The sequence below is a fragment of the Triticum urartu genome, chromosome 5A (genome assembly GCF_056163025.1).
Source record: "Triticum urartu cultivar PI428250 chromosome 5A, HENAU_Tu73, whole genome shotgun sequence".
Classification (NCBI taxonomy): domain Eukaryota; kingdom Viridiplantae; phylum Streptophyta; class Magnoliopsida; order Poales; family Poaceae; genus Triticum; species Triticum urartu.
Genome location: NC_141877.1, coordinates 76,535,085 through 76,553,555, shown reverse-complemented (window position 1 = coordinate 76,553,555; position 18,471 = coordinate 76,535,085).

Genomic DNA, 18,471 nt, shown 5'->3' with positions numbered 1-18,471 from the left:
TCACCGATACCAAGGATATTATATCAAGGAAATAGTTATTATTACAAGAAGCTTCCATGATAGGATCTACATCGTGTCCATGGGCATGAACCCAAAGGTTCAAGGCCGACTCCCACTTCCTCAATGCATAACCTTCCATTCACCTCCTCGTATTTCTAAAATGACATTAGTTGTTGGAAGTTTTACCTGGTGCAATACCAGATAAGTATGACCCGTGAAATCTTTCGGGTTCACATCGATTAGGGAAGGCATTGGTTCAACCCATCGAGGGATCATGGAAACATATACCACAAGCTTCAATAGAAAATATCACCAGCTCGAAAGCAGAGCATGGTTGGCCAAATCAAGGAATATGATTTACCAAAGGCATTATGTATCAGGGAAAGAACTTCCAAAGTGATTGAATATGAAGGACATTGTCGGATAAAGTCCAACAAGGTTCTGATGGTCCATAAAAGATCTGATGTGAGTATCGGCTCACAACCAGAGGAAGAATCAATACAAAGACATTGGATTATAGAAACAACTAAGTAACTTAGAGCTCAATTGCAAAGGAATTATGTTTTACAAAGCGAAGGATCAGAAGCAGACGCTCTGATCAAGGATGGATAAGTTCAATATACTTAGGGGCACAATCGACGACAATTTGATTGGTGAGAACCAGCTCATGTTTGAAATGACGTATGAGCCGGAAGGATGAATTCTAGGATATGACTGAGGATTGAGAGCATTCACATCATATTGGATCAACAGACTTAAAATGATAATGACAAAGGATGCCAAGAAGATTACCCGACTTATAGGATTTAATCATGCAAGCAACCAAGAATTTCAAGAGCAATAGATTGTTGAGGATCTTCGGAAGATCGAATGGTATTTCAAAAGCTTTTGTGAAATACCAGAATCAACTGGGGATGAGCGGATACTCGATGAGTGCGAGAAATTATCCATAGGGGTATTCAGGTGGCAAAGAACTGCAAGGCAATAGCCACAAAGTATTCTCGGAACAATAGAGAGAATTTTCGGTGTATCTTGTAATAACAATAGCAGCCGGGAATAAAGGTAAGAACGAAAAGTGTATGTATTTATCCATAGGGATATATCGATGATAGGGAATTGCAAAAGCGACGGGCACAAGGTCTCGAGGGAACATCGGTGAGTAACTTCGAAATCTTCTGGTGCAGCAGGCGATCATCTGTAATAAGTGGCTCTCCGAGAGAAAGTATTATCGAGAACCTAGAGTCAGAGTTAGTAAAATCGTTTAACCCGAATAGAAGAGATGTCAGAGTCCCAGAGTGAGGATCGAGGAGTAAAAGATCCTAATACCACCCAGATGGCGACGTGGGCCCGTAAGGCACACAACCATGTTAGTAAAAGTTTTTGTAATGTCTAGACTCAACTTCGGCCAAGGAGTGTGGAAGGGGGATTCCTACAGGCAGTCAGCTCTGATACCAACTTGTGACGCCCTCGATTTGACCATACACTAATCATACACGCAAACGTGTACGATCAAGATCAGGGACTCATGGGAAGATATCACAACACAACTCTACAAATAAAAATAAGTCATACAAGCATCATATTACAAGCTAGGTTCCTCGAGGGCTCGAATACAAGAGCTCGATCATAGACGAGTCAGCGGAAGCAACAATATCTGAGTACAGACATAAGTTAAACAAGTTTGCCTTAAGAAGGCTAGCACAAACTGGGATACAGATCGAAAGAGGCGCAGGCCTCCCGCCTGGGATCCTCCTAAACTACTCCTGGTCGCCGTCAGCGGGCTGCACGTAGTAGTAGGCACCTCCCGAGTAGTAGTAGTCGTCATCAACAGTGGCGTCTGGCTCCTGGACTCCAACATCTGGTCGCAGCAATCGGGTATAGAAAGGGAGAAAGGAGGGAGCAAAGCAATCGTGAGTACTCATCCAAAGTACTCGTAAGCAAGGAGCTACACTACATATGTATGCATTGGTATCAACTGGAATAAGGCTATCATATGTGGACTGAACTGCAGAATGCCGGAATAAGAGGGGGATAGCTAGTCCTTTCGAAGACTACGCTTCTGGTAACCTCCATCTTAGAGTAGCTGGTAAGTTCACCAAGTAACATCGCATAGCATAATCCTAACCGATGATCCTCACCTCGTCGCCCTGTGAGAGAGCGATCACCGGTTGTATCTGGCACTTGGAAGGGTGTGTTTTATTAAGTATCTGGTTCTAGTTGTCATAAGGTCAAGGTACAACTCCGGGTCGTCCTTTTACCGAGGGACACGGCTATTCGAATAGATCAACTTCCCTACAGGGGTGCACCACATAACCCAACACGCTCGATCCCATTTGGCCGGACACACTTTCCTGGGTCATGCCCGGCCTCGGAAGATCAACACGTCGCAGCCCTACCAAGGCACAACAAAGAGGTCAGCACGCCGGTCTAAATCCTATGGTGCAGGGGTCTGGGCCCATCGCCCATTGCACACCTACACGTTGCGTACGCGGCCGGTGAGCAGACCTAGCAACCTCCATTACAAAGGAAGTTGCGTTACGCGGTCCAACCCGGCACGCGCCGCTCAGTCGCTGACGTCACGAAGGCTTCGGCTGATACCACGACGTTGAGTGCCCATAACTGTCCCCGCGTAGATGGTTAGTGCGTATAGGCCAGTAGCCAGACTCAGATCAAATACCAAGATCTCGTTAAGCGTGTTATTCTGAAATAACCACGGACGCCGACCAGGGCCAGGCCCACCTCTCTCCTAGGTGGTCTCAACCTGCCCTGTCGCTCCGCCACAAAGTATTAGTCGGGGGCCTTCGGGAACTCAGGCCCACCTCTACCGGGATGGAGCCACCTGCCCCTTCAGCCCCCAACATCGGAATCTCTCGCGGGTACTCCTACGAGCCAAGCCGACTTTAATCACCACAAGTATCATATATTATGTATAAGTATATACCCGTGACCACCTCCCAAGTGATCACGGCCCGATAGTATAGCATGGCAGACAGACAAGAATGTAGGGCCACTGATGGTAAACTAGCATCCTATACTAAGCATTAGGATTGCAGGTAAAGGTAACAACAGTAGTAGCAAGGACAGGCTATGCATCAGGATAGGATTAACAGAAAGCAGTAACATGCTACACTACTCTAATGCAAGCAGTATAGAGAAGAGTAGACGATATCTGGTGATTAACGGGGGGGCTTGCCTGGTTGCTCTGGCAAGAGAGAGGGGTCGTCAACACCGTAGTCGTACTGGGTAGCAGCGGCGTCGGTCTCGGTGTCTAGCAAGAGAAGAGGGGGAAGAAACAATAAATATAATGCAAACAAATGCATGACGATGCATGACATGACAAAGCGTGATGCTAGGTGTGCCCTAACGCGGTACGAGGTGGTACCGGTGAAGGGGGAAACATCCGGGAAAGTATTCCCGGTGTTTCGCGTTTTCGGACAGATGAACCGGAGGGGGAAAGTTGAGTGTTTGCTATGCTAGGGATGCGTGGCGGACAAACGGGCTGCATATGCGGATTCGTCTCGTCATTCTGAGCAACTTTCATGTTGAAAATATTTTAATCCGAGTTACGGATTAAAAGATATGATTTTCTAAAGATTTTATTAATTTCTGGAATTTAATTAATTATCTAAATTAATTCAAAATTGGATTTATGACATCAGCATGATGTCATGCTGACGTCAGTAGTCAACAGGGTTGACTGGTCAACCTGACCAGTGGGTCCCACTGGTCAGTGACACATTTTAATTAAACAATTTAATTAACCTAATTAGTATTAATTAGGAGGGTGGGCCCCACTGTCATACAAATTAGTTAGCTAATTAACTAACCAGGTTAATTAGATAACTAATGTTTAATTAGTTTAATTATTTGTTTAGTTTAATTAATCAAAATTAATTAAGTTAATTATTTCTGTATTTAATTAATTATACTTATTATTATTTATATTTATATATATTTTTTACTTTTTTTATAAACGTTCTGTGGGGGTTGGGGCCCCACATGTCATAGGCAAGGGGGCCATAGCGGGTGTGGGCTACGGGCACAGGGGCGCTAGCGCCCAGCCCGAACGGGCGAGGGAGATACGGGCAGCGGGCGGGCGCACGTTAACGGCAGCTGCGGCGGCAGGCGACGGCGCGCAGCGCGTGAGGCGACCGCGGGCACGGGTGGCTGCGGGGTGGATCAGGGCGATGGTGCGGGGAGCCGGGTCAGCGTGCGGGCGGCGGAGCAAGGCGGTGGTGGGGCGTAGCGGGCGGCACCAGCAACGGCAGGCGCGCGCGGGAAAGGCCAGAGCGGGCGTGCTCCGGCGGGGCCAGCCGAACGCGCGCAGTGGCACGGGCAGAGCCGTGCCGGAGCTGCAGCGAGCAAGGGGAAGGGGTCCACGGGCGCGGGCCGGCAGTAGGGAGGCGGAAGGAGTCGGGGCGCGGAGCTATGGTACTAGGCGACGGCGGGACTGGCAGAGGAGAAGCCGGGCCACGGGCGGGTGCGGTGCGCGGGCACGGCGCGGTGAGCGCGCACATGGGACGGCGGGCATGGCGACATCCAACAGAGGAAGAGGAAGAGGGGAGAGGCCGGGGCCTCACCGGCAGGGTAGGGACTGGGCAGCGGTGGTCGAGGGGGTGACGGGGACGACGGCGTAGAGGAGGCAGTCCGGCGACGCGGTGGTGGTTCCAGGGTGAGGGCAGCTCCGGGCGGCGGCGATCCGGTGACGGGGTCGCGGGTGGTGGTTCGGGCCGGGGTGGTGGAGGCCGACGCGGGGAGGCGAGGTGGCGGAGGAGGTGTTATCGGGCTCGGGCATCGTCGCCGTCCTGGCGCAGTCGTTGCGGCGAGGTGAGCGCCCTCCTCTCGATCCTGATCCAAACGGGGGAGAGGGGGATATTTTCGGGGGAGTGGGGAGTAGCGGCTGGTTAGGGTTTGGGTAGTGGGGATATGGGGAGTGGGGGTGCCCGGTTGGGCCAGTTGGGCCGGCCTGGCCAACAGATGGGCCAGCTGGGCCAGTGGGGGTTCCTTTCTATTATTTTTTTGTTAGTTTGTTTTCTGTTTCTGTATTTTCCTTTCTTTATTTATTTTATTTTCTGTTTCAATTCATTTTAAGTATTTGGGTCTTTTATAAAAGCATGGGTCCCACACCATAAACTCCTAGGTATTTATTTGCACACCTCGAACAATGTTGTTTTAATTTTTGAAAACTTTTGTTGTTTGCGAAATTTTGAATTTGAATTTTAATCGGTTTCGAACTAACGCGGGATTAGCGACAATAATCGAAGTGATGTGGCATCATTAGCAGAGGTTACTGTAGCTTGATTATCCGGGCGTCACACTAGGCCAGCGATGGGAGTATGGTCGGGCGGTGAGGCCTGCGCGGCAGCACAGCCGGCCGCTAGGAGGAGGGAGCAGGAAGTCCCGCCGGCGCTTGTTTGAGGGGCTGGAGCAGGAAGAGCAGAGATTGAAGAAGCATGATGGCCGTTGGATGGACATCCAACAGTCAGTGCTTGTGCGTCAACCTTTTTTTAGGAAAGCCTCAAATCTGTGGAAAATAGCATACAACCCATCTACCATTATTTCTAATAATTTACAGCCCATTTGCTAATTCTTAAGGTTTTTTTTGGAGCCCATATTGTGGCAACGGTTAAAAAATTATATGAAATTTGGCATATTTCGGTGCGGTCCGAACTGTTTTTAATCCCGAAATTTTGACTCACATTCAAACTGATTTTAAAAATAAATGTATATCAATATAAAATCCAACAAATTCTCCACGCATAAAAATTAATGTAATTTAAAATCTTGAAATGAAAAAAAAGATATTTGAAACTAATTGCCGGTTTGATGTGTTTTAAAAATGTCCAGCCCATTTCTTATTACTGATGGGCCATTTTCTCGGCCAGCCGAATGAAAGCTCTCCTTGTCTTGAAAGATTTGCAGCCCAACAGGCCTGACAAAGCGACTTACTTGGCAAATCATAAAAACACTGTGTTGTGGCCGTGGACCCAGCTGTCAGCCTCTCCACGTACAGTACTCTTCCGATGGAAGTCGTTCCTTGACCACGTTGACCACGCCGCGCGGAGAGCACCACGGCGGTGGACGACGGTGAGGCCTAGGAAGGGGAGGACGCTGCAGTGGAAGCCCGCGCGGAGAGGACTACGAGGGTTTACTGGTTTGGCTACGGTGTGAGGCTGCCGTCGCCGCAGGGCCTGGCCAGCGGTGGGAATAGTATGGGGCGGTGAGGCCTCTGCGGCAGCACAGCCGGCCACGGGAGGCAGGGCACGACCGGCGCTACTTTGGGCGGCTGGAGCAAGAAGACCAGAGGTTGAAGAAGCACTACGGCCGTTTGATGGACATCGTACGGTCACTGGAGCTAAAATCGTTCATATTGACTAAGTTGACAAAGCCCTTCGTCCCCGTCAACTTAGTAGGCCCACAAGTCAGCCTCCCAGCAAGGTGGGTCCCAGCTAGCGGGGGGGAGTATTCATTTTTTTGTGCATAATAAGGAGGCACTTCCGGTGGGTCCGAGCTGACAGCGGGGGGGATGTTTTTTTCGCGAAATACGGTGGCCCGTCCGGTGGGTCCCAGCAGTCAGGGGGGAACGATTTTTTCGCAAAATACTGGTGGCCCGTCCGATGGGTCCCTGCTGTCAGGTGGAGGAATCATTATTTTCCGCGTAATAAGGAGGCACTTCCTTGCTGCCGACGTCGACCCAGCTGTCAGCCTCTCCACGTACAGTCCACGTCCGATGGAAGTCGTTCCTTCCACGTTGACCACACCACGCCGAGAGCACCAGGGCGGTGGACGACGGCGAGGCCTAGGAAGGGGACGACGCGGAGCCAGTGAAGACGCGGCAGTGGATGCCCACGCGGAGAGGAGTATGAGGGTTCACTTGTTCGGCTGCGGTGTGAGGCTGTCGTCACCGCAGGGCCTGGCCAGCGGTGGGGATAGTAGGGGGCGGTGAGGCCTCCACGGCAGCACAACCGGCCACGGGAGGCAGGAGCACGCGGCACGACCGGCGCTGCTTTGGGCGGCTGAAGTAAGAAGACCAGAGGTTGAAGAAGCACTACGGCCGTTGGATGGACGTCGTATGATCACTGCTGCTAGAATCGTTTATATTGACTAAGTTGACAAAGCCCTTGGTACGTCAACTTATTAGGCCCACAGGTTAGCTTCCGAAATGGTGCGCCCCAGATGTCAGGGGGAGGAATCATTTTTTGGGCAAGTGAAGCTAGAATATCCGAGATTGAAGAAGAAGCACGGCATCCATTGGATGGACATCCAACGGCCACTGCTGCTAGAACCGTGTGTTGACTATAAGTTGACAAAGCCTTGCATACGCGTCAACTCTGTTTTTTTAGGGGACGCGTCAACTTAGTAAGGCCAGAAGTGTGTGGCAGAGAACTTATAGCCCATTTGAGATTTGTAAGAATGTGTAGCCCATTTTTGAATTCTAATGGAATTTACTACAGCCCATTTACAGTTTGTTAAAAGTACAGCCCATTTCAACCAACCGTTCAAAACAGAATTCAATAAAGTTTCCCACATTTTGATGGGATCCGAAATATTTTTATCCCGAAATTTCTAGTCAGATTAAATGCAATTTCAATATAAATTTATATTACGTAAAAATCCAACGAAACATTCCGCTCGCAACAATTAATGAAATTAAAATTTTCAATATCCAAAAATAATATTTTATAAAGTAATCACGTGTTTGGTGCATTTTTTTTAGTTACTGCCCAGTTTTTATAATTACATCCCATTTATTATTTCTTAAAGCCCATTTTCTTGTTAAGCCTAATGCATCCCTCCTAGGAAAGATTTGCATAACAACTTGACCTTGCCTGGGTATTCCTAAAAAAAGTATAGCTGGGCTAGCCATTTTCAGCTTGAAAAAATTTAATATCTGGGCTGGATATCTGGCCTGGGTTAGACGGGCCACAGCCCGCCCAGTTAATACCTGCAGCGATGTTATCGTTGTTGTTCAGAGGAGAAAAATTAATATCTGGGCTAAACATCGAAAAACTCTGCAGTGCTCACACCTCAAAAACACAAATACTGCTCGAGCTGCTGGTCCCAACTGTCGGCCGCTTCTTGTGCAATTCTCTCGTTTATTGACTAGTACTACATAGGTTGACAATGGTGTGGGACCGTGATGTCAGGAAACCAGGGGGAAGCAAAATAAATAACTCCAGCGAGCGCTTCCACCTCTGCCTCCTTGTCTCCCGTGGAAACCCCTTTCCTCCCTTTTTTTTGCTCGGGCAAGGACCAATGCATGCAGCACGTCCATGCGGTTATTAGGCAAGAAATAAAAGCGCTTTGCATGCTATGAATTACGATGGCCAACATGGGTAACTAATAAGGCATCCTCTTAACTGCTGTGATTAAATGTTGTGTTTAGAAGAGAGAAATATTCTTCTTTTCCACCAATCTGCTTGCACCTAGGTCGTGATGCACCTTCTAATACGACTTATTCACCTAGACGGAGGGAGTATAGTTTTATACATATATATATATATATATATGTATATATATATAATAAGGAGGCACTTGCGTACGTGAGGCTATGGACCTTGTGGGTCCCCATTGTCATCCTCTCCAAGTAAAGTCATCTCCTCGCCCGCGCGCGCTTTCCGCCCGAAACAGTCAGCGCCGCCTGCCCCGCTTCCCGGTGCAGGTGATTGCTCCGCCTTCAAACGATACAAGTGCCATCCGTCCGTCCATCTGCCGCCCACATTAATGATACGCGGTTGCCGAGGTAGCTACTCCGGCGCCACACGTCCGTCCCTCCGCCCGCCCACCATTGCTATATAAACTGCTGCGCCGGCCATAGCCGCAGTCATCCGCATCCGTTGCCTTTCTCCTGTCCACACCACTACTGCCCACCAAGGCTTCCTCGCGCTCCATCACTCTTCGGGACGGGCGGACGACGGACCACAAGGAGATGGCAGCCATTGCTGCCGACCGGCTGGCCGGCAGGCAGCCGGAGGACGACGACGTCCCAATGGAGAACATGGTAGTCGACGATCCGGCACCAACCCCCTCCTCTGTGCCATCCTCGCCGGTGCATTGCACCATGACCATCGGCGAGGCCAGTGCCCAATATATGGATAGTGTGAGGCAGATGCGTCAGGAGCAGTTCCAGGAGGCGCAGGCCAATGCCGCCTACAACCACCATCTCCTCCAGGAGCATCTACAGGCAGAGGAGCAGATCGCCGCGGAGCGGGCGGAGCAGGAGGCGCTGCTCAACTCGTACCGCTCCACCCGCAAGGGCCGCCTCAAGCGCAGTGCGGGAGCGCTAGCGGGTGGCGGAAGCTGCGGCCGCCTACAAAGAGGCTAGCAAAGAGGACGATGAAGCGGGCGAGGCGCTGTTTGGCGAGACCGAGGACAAGGCAGAGGACAATGCCGGCTCCGACGAGTCCCCGCTCCGCTGGCGTCGACGAGGCTGAGGGAGTCCTAGATTAGGGGGTGTCTGGATGGCCGGACTATACCTTCGGCCGGACTCCTGGACTATGAAGATACAAGATTGAAGACTTCGTCCCGTGTCCGGAAGGGACTTTCCATGGCGTGGAAGGCAAGCTTGGCGATACGGATATGTAGATCTCCTACCATTGTAACCGACTCTGTGTAACCCTAGCCCTCTCCGGTGTCTATATAAACCGGAGAGTTTTAGTCCGTAGGAAGAACAACAATCATACCATAGGCTAGCTTCTAGGGTTTAGCCTCTCTGATCTCGTGGTAGATCTACTCTCGTACTACCATATCATCAATATTAATCAAGCAGGACGTAGGGTTTTACCTCCATCAAGAGGGCCCGAACCTGGGTAAAACATCGTGTCCCCTGCCTCATGTTACCATCCGACCTAGACGCATAGTTCAGGACCCCCTACCCGAGATCCGCCGGTTTTGACACCGACATTGGTGCTTTCATTGAGAGTTCCTCTGTGTTGTCACTTTTAGGCCCGATGGCTTCTCCAATCATCAACAGCGATGCGATCCAGGGTGAGACTTTTCTCCCCGGACAGATCTTCGTATTCGGCGGCTTTTCACTGCGGGCCAATTCGCTTGGTCATCTGGAGCAGATCGAAAGCTACGCCCCTGGCCATCAGGTCAGATTTGGAAGTTTGAACTACACGGCCAACATCCGCGGAGACTCGATCTTCGATGGATTCGAGCCACAGCCGAGCGCGCCGCACTGTCACGATGGGCATGATTTAGCTCTGCCGCCGAACAGTGCCCTGGAGGCCGCACCTGTGTCCGCTCCGACCCCTAGCTCGGAGCCGATCACACCAATCGAGGATAGGTGGTTAGACACCACCTCAGGGGCTGCAATCTCTACAGTGATCGAGCCGAACACCATCCCTATTCTCTGTAAAGCCCGTGACTCCAAGGAGCCGGACTCCTCTCCAGACTTCGAGCCCTCCGCGCCCCGACCGATCGAACCTGATTGGGCGCCGATCATGGAGTTCACCACCGCGGACATCTTTCAGCACTCGCCCTTCGGCGATATTCTGAATTCACTAAAGTCTCTCTCTTTGTCAGGAGAGCCCTGGCCGGACTATGGTCAACAAGGTTGGGATGCGGATGATGAAGAAATTCAAAGCCCACCCACCACCCACTTCATAGCCACTGTCGATAATTTAAACGACATGCTCAACTTCGACTCCGAAGACATTGACGGTATGGACGACGATGTAGGAGATGAACACGAACCAATGCCTATAAGGCACTGGACAGCCACCTCATCTCATGATGTATACATGGTGGACACACCCAAAGGAAGCGACGACGAGGAACACAGGGATGCAACGAGGGATCGTTCACTCGAAAAGCAATCAAAGCGGCGACGTAAGCGCCGCTCCAAGCCCCACCTCGACAGAGACAGCAGTCATACAGACCCAGCCATAGAGCAGGACGAGCCGGCAGACGACGAACATGCCTTCGAGCAAGTGTCCGAACAGGGAAACTTGGATAAACAAACCGAACACCACGTCCTCGGCGAAAACAACAGTCCGGACAACCTTACGCCGGATAAACTCATGGAGCAGAAGAACCTCCACAAAAGGCTCGTCGCCACTGCGCATAGCCTGAAAAAGCAAAAGCGGAAGCTCAAAACTGCGGAAGATGCACTCAGAATCAGATGGAGCAAAGTACGCAACACTACAGACAAATATGCTGGTAGTCGCCGCACAAAAAGCTATCCAAAGCGAAAGCTACTGCATGAATTTGACGAGGAGGCCTTAGAGCCCCCGCAATCAAAAAATAGGTAATCCATCCGGTCGGATGGACGACCGCATGGCCAGCATGGAGCGGCAAGCGGCGCCGCACACAAGCCGGCACGCGATCCACCAAAGGATCCGCATCAAAAAGACGGCCCAGCCAAATCTATATACGGGCCAAGAAAGCAAGCTCTAGTAAGCAATGCAACACAACAAATATCCGAACATCATGGCACACCCAAATACAGGGGTGCCGCACACCCCCTATGTTTCACCGATGAGGTGCTGGACCATGAATTTCCAGCGGGATTCAAGCCCATAAACATAGAGGCGTACGACGGAACAACAGACCCTGGGGTCTGGATCGACGATTATATCCTCCACATACACATGGCCAGAGGAGATGACCTCCACGCCATAAAATACTTACCCCTCAAGCTTAAAGGGCCAGCCCGGATTGGCTCAAAAGCCTTCCCGTAAACACCATTGGAAGTTGGGAAGAGCTTGAGGATGCTTTCCGGGCAAATTTTCAAGGGACCTATGTCCGCCCTCCGGATGCAGACGATCTCAGTCACATAACTCAACAGCCCGGAGAGTCAACCCGGAAATTCTGGAACATATTTCTTACTAAAAAGAATCAGATAGTCGACTGTCCGGACGCCGAAGCCCTAGCAGCTTTTAAGCACAACGTTCGAGACGAATGGCTCGCCAGACACCTTGGCCAAGAAAAGCCAAGAACAATGGCCACATTGACAAGCCTCATGACCCGCTTTTGTGCAGGAGAGGACAGCTGGTTGGCAAGATGCAGCACCAGTGACCCAAGTACATCCGAAGTTAGGGATGGAAAACGGAAAACCCCGACGCAACAAGGACCAGCGCCGGAATAAGGGAAACAGCCCAAAGAGCACGACGGTCAATGCCGGATTCAAAAGCTCGCGGCAGAATCAGAGAAAGCCGCCCCTCCAGGATAACAGGGACGAGCTATCCAACTTAAACAAAATCTTGGACAAGATATGTCAAATACACAGTACTCCCGGGAAGCCTGTGAACCATACCCACAGAGATTGTTGGGTTTTCAAGCAAGCCGGCAAGCTCAACGCCGAACACAAGGGGCCCGACACACCAAGTGAGGACGACGACGAACCCCACAAGCAGAGCACCAGGAAACAAAAGGATTTCCCACAAGAAGTCAAAACAGTAAACTTACTTCACGTGACGAACAGAACGGCGCCACAAGAGATACGCGCCATACGGCCTATCCCAAAGGAGTCTCGCCAATGGTTGTTAAAACCAATCACCTTCGACCATCAGGATTACTCTAGAAGTATCCGGAACGCAGGCTGGACTACCTTGGTATTAGATCCAATAATCGGCGGACTCCATTTTACAAATGTCCTGATGGACGGCGGCAGTGGTCTAAACCTGTTATACTAGGACACAATCCGCAACATGGGGATAGACCCAACAAAAATTCGCCATAGCAAAACCTCCTTTCAAGGGGTAACGCCAGGCCCGGATGCCCGTTGCATGGGTTCTCTCCGGCTAGAAGTTATGTTCGGCTCCCCCGATAACTTCCATTGTGAACAGCTAACTTTCCACATCGCCCCATTCTCAAGTAGCTATCAAGCACTGCTGGGACGCGAAGCTTTCGCCCGCTTTAACGCAATACCGCATTATGCATCTCTTACGCTTAAGATGCCCGGTCCACGAGGCATCATCTCATTAAAGGGAAAACATTGAGTGTTCCTCTCGCGTGGAAAACAGTGTGGCTGCCTTGACAGCCCCACAATAAAGTGGCTTCACCAGCCAAAACATCTAAACAGGTCGTCAAGACCACGGACACGGCTAGACGAGTCTGTCATAAACATACAATTGATAAAGGCTTAATAGCCGTATACCCTGTACTAGGGGCTCCGCACATATAAAACAAGAGACAATAAAGCTCAATTTTACCCATTTCGATTCATACTTTGTTTATTTAGTACAACTCATGTTTGGCACGATCTTTCTTTAACTAAGTTCCTCTCTTTTACAGATGAACACCGTGCTTCGCCTGTCCAGGATACGGCACAACGGAGATACAGGCGCAGACGTGCAGCAGGGACCCGTTCCAAGGATTCTTTTTAGATTAAGACCCTGCGTAAACCTTTTTTACTGTCTCTTGTTGATACACATCCCCTGGTTTCTTGGTATAACCAAGGAGGAGGCTGGCGTTTTGGCATGTGGCCACGTCAGAGTTTTGCGCGAACCTGGACACTAGGGGCTTATTACTAAGGGCGTTATCCCGCCCGCCCTCATAAAGACCGAATACCTTAGGGAGTGTTCGGCGTCACGAGTTTGGCCTTATATGCATCAGCTCCGAATCATGTCTTTGGTCAAATGTTGGGTTTGCCCGGCTCCTGTGTTTTGCTGCCTTACGTTCCGCTCTATCGGCTAAGGCGGCACCAGGAGAACTACTGCGATTGTGCACCGGTTCGGCTAGGCGAGCACCTTAGTAGAGAAAGCCGAAAACTGACTGTCATGATATAGCGTGAGACTGGTCAACCACTCGATGACATACCGGAATCTTTAGGATTCCTCCGCATTAACGAAGGGCCGTTTCCCGGCCAGGCACATACGCGCCCCGAGTTCGGGCGAGCGCAGGCACCACCAGGGGCTATATAGTAGCTTCAATGTCAAACTCCTATGGCTAAGTGAAAGTGATAAAGCATCATAGTCCGATTGCCTAGTTCGCTGCGCTATCACCTCCTTTGTAGGACCAAGACGTTGGATCAAGTGTGAAAATGCACCTTCTGCGAACACCCCCGCATTATGTGCGTCGGGGCTGAAGCCGACGACTGCCATCTTTCAGATTATATATACATATATGTTAAATGGCCGCATAGGAGGTATCATAATACTTGCAGGCACAAGTATAAAAAGCTTCTACAATTTATCAAAATAATTGTTTTACAATAATACGTGCTATTCGAGTATAGTATCCTTCGAGCACTACGTCTCTATTAAATGAGCGTCTTGCAGAACTTCCTGAAAATAGCGCTCGGTAGGTACTCGGCTTCCATCCGAGTCTAGGGATGCAACAGCGGTGGCTTCCATTTCTGCCCAGTATGTCTTGACACGGGCAAGAGCCATCCGCGCACCCTCTATGCACGCTGACCTCTTCATCGCATTGATATGCGGTGCCGCACCAAGGAACTACTGCACCAAGTCAAAATAACTTTTTGGCTCTGGTCTCTCTGGCCACAGATGACTCACGACATACTTCATGGCGAGTCCGGACAACCTATTTAGCTCGGCCCATTCGGCCAAACGATCGGCTAATGACAGTGGACGCTCTGGATTGTGGAACTGCGACCAGAAGAGCTTTTCCACTTCGCGATCTTCTTGATCTCGAAAGTGCTCGGTCGCATCTGCGGCACTCGCTGCTAAATCCAAATAGGTGTCCGCCGTACTCCACATCTGGTCTAACGGAGCATGTCTAGGATCACAGAACTTCCTCCACAGCATAAAGAGCTTTCCAGCCGCGATTATTCCGGCCTGACGCGGCTCCTCCTTCACAACTCTCATCGCAGAGCGAGCATCCTTGGCATCGGCAACAGCCTTCTTCAGGTCCGTCTGTTCTACCCGATCTTCTTTTTCAAGAAGCTTGCAACGGTCAGCAGCGTTCTTCAGCTTCACGGCCATCTCGGCCATTTCCATCTTGCTTCGGCAGTGAGCAGCATGTTCGGCTTTCAGCTCTTCAATTGCCTTTCCGGCAGCCGCATCACTTTTCCTAGCTTGCTCCTTGGCTCGGGCAAGTTCCGCACAAAGATTCTCCATGGCAGCAGCACCATCTGCATCAAGCGCACACATTGTAAGATACTGGCATAAAGCTCCTCTTACCAGGCGCCGCCGAAGGAATTACATACCTTGTGCCTCGTCAAGCCGCTTGTTGACAAGCGCGATGTCGGCATCTGCCACGTCAAGTTACCGCTTTAGCTCGGCAAATCCATCAGTCCGGCTAGCCACCGAACACTTCGCCACCTATGTATAAAGGCGGCATATTAGACCTGGGATTATGATCCTCTGTGCGCCGTCACTTTTGACAACACACAGAGTCTCAGGGGCTACTATCTACACAGGGCGCATCTTATTTATGCGCAACTGTCCAAAAAGGGTACATTATTTTGCGTACCTCAAAACCTGTCAGTAAACTCCTGACGGCCTCGTGCAATCCGCTCTCTGCGGATGAAATCCTCTCAATCACCGTACCCATCAATACACGATGCTCCTCTGAGATAGATGCTCGCCCTAGCAGATCCTTCAGCTCCTCCGACCGCGCACCAGACGGCGTCGGACTCATCCGATGGCCCTTTTTGAAGGCCGGACATGGAGGGCTTTGGGGGGCCATATGACTACCTTCCGGCCCCGCCGGATTTGGAGAAACCCTCTGCGACGATACCTCAGGGCTGCCCGCCTCGCAAGGCGGTACGGCAGGGGGAGGCATTCCGCTCTCCATCATCTCTGGAAGAAGATCCCCCGAAGATGAGCTCTGCTGAGAAGGGCTAAGGTCCAAGCTACAAGGTAAATTTTCGATTACTTTTCTCAGATATAAAGCAGGGATTTCTCTCATTTCTTAAAAAGAAAACTCCTCTCTACTTACGGCTCGGTGGAGGGCTGATCCCCTTGAGGGCATAATTCGGCCGAAGTATCCCCCAGCACAGGACCCTCTGGCGAAGATTTCTTCCCCCGCTTTAAGGCCATGGTCTCCGGGTCTTCAGAGGCGGTCCTCTTCTTCCCCTCAGGAGAGGAATTTTCGATTCCTCCCTTCCGGACAACCTCCTTTGAGGAGGCTGTAGCTCCCTTGTCCCCTCCCTCGCTTCCCTTTGAAGGCACAACCTCCAACATCCTGACTGGCACGGGACCCGGCGTGGTCTCGGGGAGGGGGCCGGACACCTGATTAGCTTTGCTTTCGCTATCCACTCCTGTTTAAAGGACAACTCTTTTAGGGGCAATTTATGATAAATATACGGATAGCGAGTCCGGGCACAAGGCTACTTACTTGAGTATCCGGACGATTGCAGCTCAGACTTGTGTCCTCCATAGAATCCGGACACACTACTTGTGGTCCGAAGAACAATTTGTACATCTCCACGGGCGTCATGCCAAGAAAATTTTCAAGAACTCGTGGTCCCTCCGGGTTGAACTCCCACAGACGGAGGGGGCGATGTTTGCAGGGCAGAACTCGGTGAATTAATATAACTTGCGTCACCATGACCAGACTAATGTCTCTTTCTAGGAGATCTCGGATGTGGCCCTGCAACAGGGGCACGTCCTTTGCCGGCCCCCAGTCCAGCCCCATATTGACCTATGACGCCAGTCATGGCGGGGGACCCGAATGAAAGGCAGGTGGCGCCACCCACTTAGGGGCCCTGGGAACGGTAATATAAAACCACTCTCGCTGCCATAAGCTAGACTCCTCTTGAAAAGAGCCCTCGGGCCATGGAGTACCAACATTCTTGCTTATAAAAGCACCTCCACACTCCGCATGTCGTCCCTCGATCATCTTCGGCTCTACTTTGAAGGTATTGAGCCATAGTCCGAAGTGAGGAGTGATACGAAGGAAGGCTTCACACACGACGATGAATGAGGAAATATGGAGGATGGACTCCGGGGCTAAGTCGTGAAATTCCAGCCCATAATAATACATGAGCCCCCTCACAAAGGGATCTGTCGGGAAGCCTAGCCCTTGAAGGAAGTGAGACATGACCACCACACTCTCACCGGGCTTGGGAGTGGGAATGACCTGCCCTTGAGCAGGCAGCCTATGCGAGATTTCGCCGGTTAAGAACCTGGCCTCTCTCAACTTCAGCACGTCCTCCTCCGTGATGGAGGAAGGCATCCATCGGCCTCGAAGGTCGGAACCGGACATTGTCGAAGGTCTGAAGCGCCTGAAATCTGGAGCCTTGGGTGTTGGAACTCGAGGCGAAGGGCGAACTCGTTTGAGATTGAAAGAAAGGAGTAAGGCCTTGGTCTCTTTATAAGAGGTTGAATACCAAGGGCCTTCCCCGTGACCGTTTGGAACTCGCCTTTGATCGAGAAAATATACCAATGGGTACGGTTGGGTTACCCATGCCCGTGTTGATGAGAATCCCGAAATAAGGGGACACGATCTCTACTTTAACAAGACGTGCCAAGGAAACCGCCTCGCTAAACGCGCTAAGGTGGGACAATAAAACGATTCGAATAAAGACTTGGCCGTGGTGTGATGTCACGCTACGGAATATGTCAGCAGATTAGATTTGTGTAAATATTATTCTCTCTATGGCAATATGTGGAAACTTATTTTGCAGAGCCGGACACTATCTTTGTATTCAAAATCTTCTATGAAGTACTTGGAGGACGAACCCGCCTTGCAATGTCGAAGACAATCTGCGCGCCAGACTCGTCGTCATTGAAGCCTGGTTCAGGGGCTACTGAGGGAGTCCTAGATTAGGGGGTGTCCGGATGGCCGGACTATACCTTCGGCCGGACTCCTCGACTATGAAGATACAAGATTGAAGACTTCGTCCCGTGTCCGGAAGGGACTTTCCTTGGCGTGGAAGGCAAGCTTGGCGATACGGATATGTAGATCTCCTACCATTGTAACCGACTCTGTGTAACCCTCTCCGGTGTCTATATAAACCGGAGAGTTTTAGTCCGTAGAACGAACAACAATCATACCATAGGCTAGCTTCTAGGGTTTAGCCTCTCTGATCTCATGGTAGATCTACTCTTGTACTACCCATATCATCAATATTAATCAAGCATGACGTAGGGTTTTACCTTCATCAAGAGGACCCGAACCTGGGTAAAACATCGTGTCCCCTGCCTCCTGTTACCATCTGACCTAGACGCACAGTTCGGGACCCCCTACCCGAGATCCGCCGGTTTTGACACCGACAGAAGCCCTGCTCCGCCGAGGCCCCGCGGCGCCAACAACGAGGCAGAGGACACCGCCGGCTCCGCCGAGGCCCCGCCCCGCCAACAACGAGGCAGAGGACATCGCCGGCTCAGCCGAGGCCCCACCCTGCCGGCAACGTGGGGGAGGATTTCCACCGCTCCGCTGAGGCGTCACCCGCCGGCAACGAGACAGAGGACATCGCCGGCTCCGCCGAGGCCCCGCCCCGCTGCCAACGAGGCCGCGCCACACAAAAAACGAGGAAGAGTAGAACAAGGTAGGTCACGACCGCTCGGGTCCAAGTAAGGCCACCGCTGCTACCCTCCTGTTGAAGCCAAGCTAGGCGGG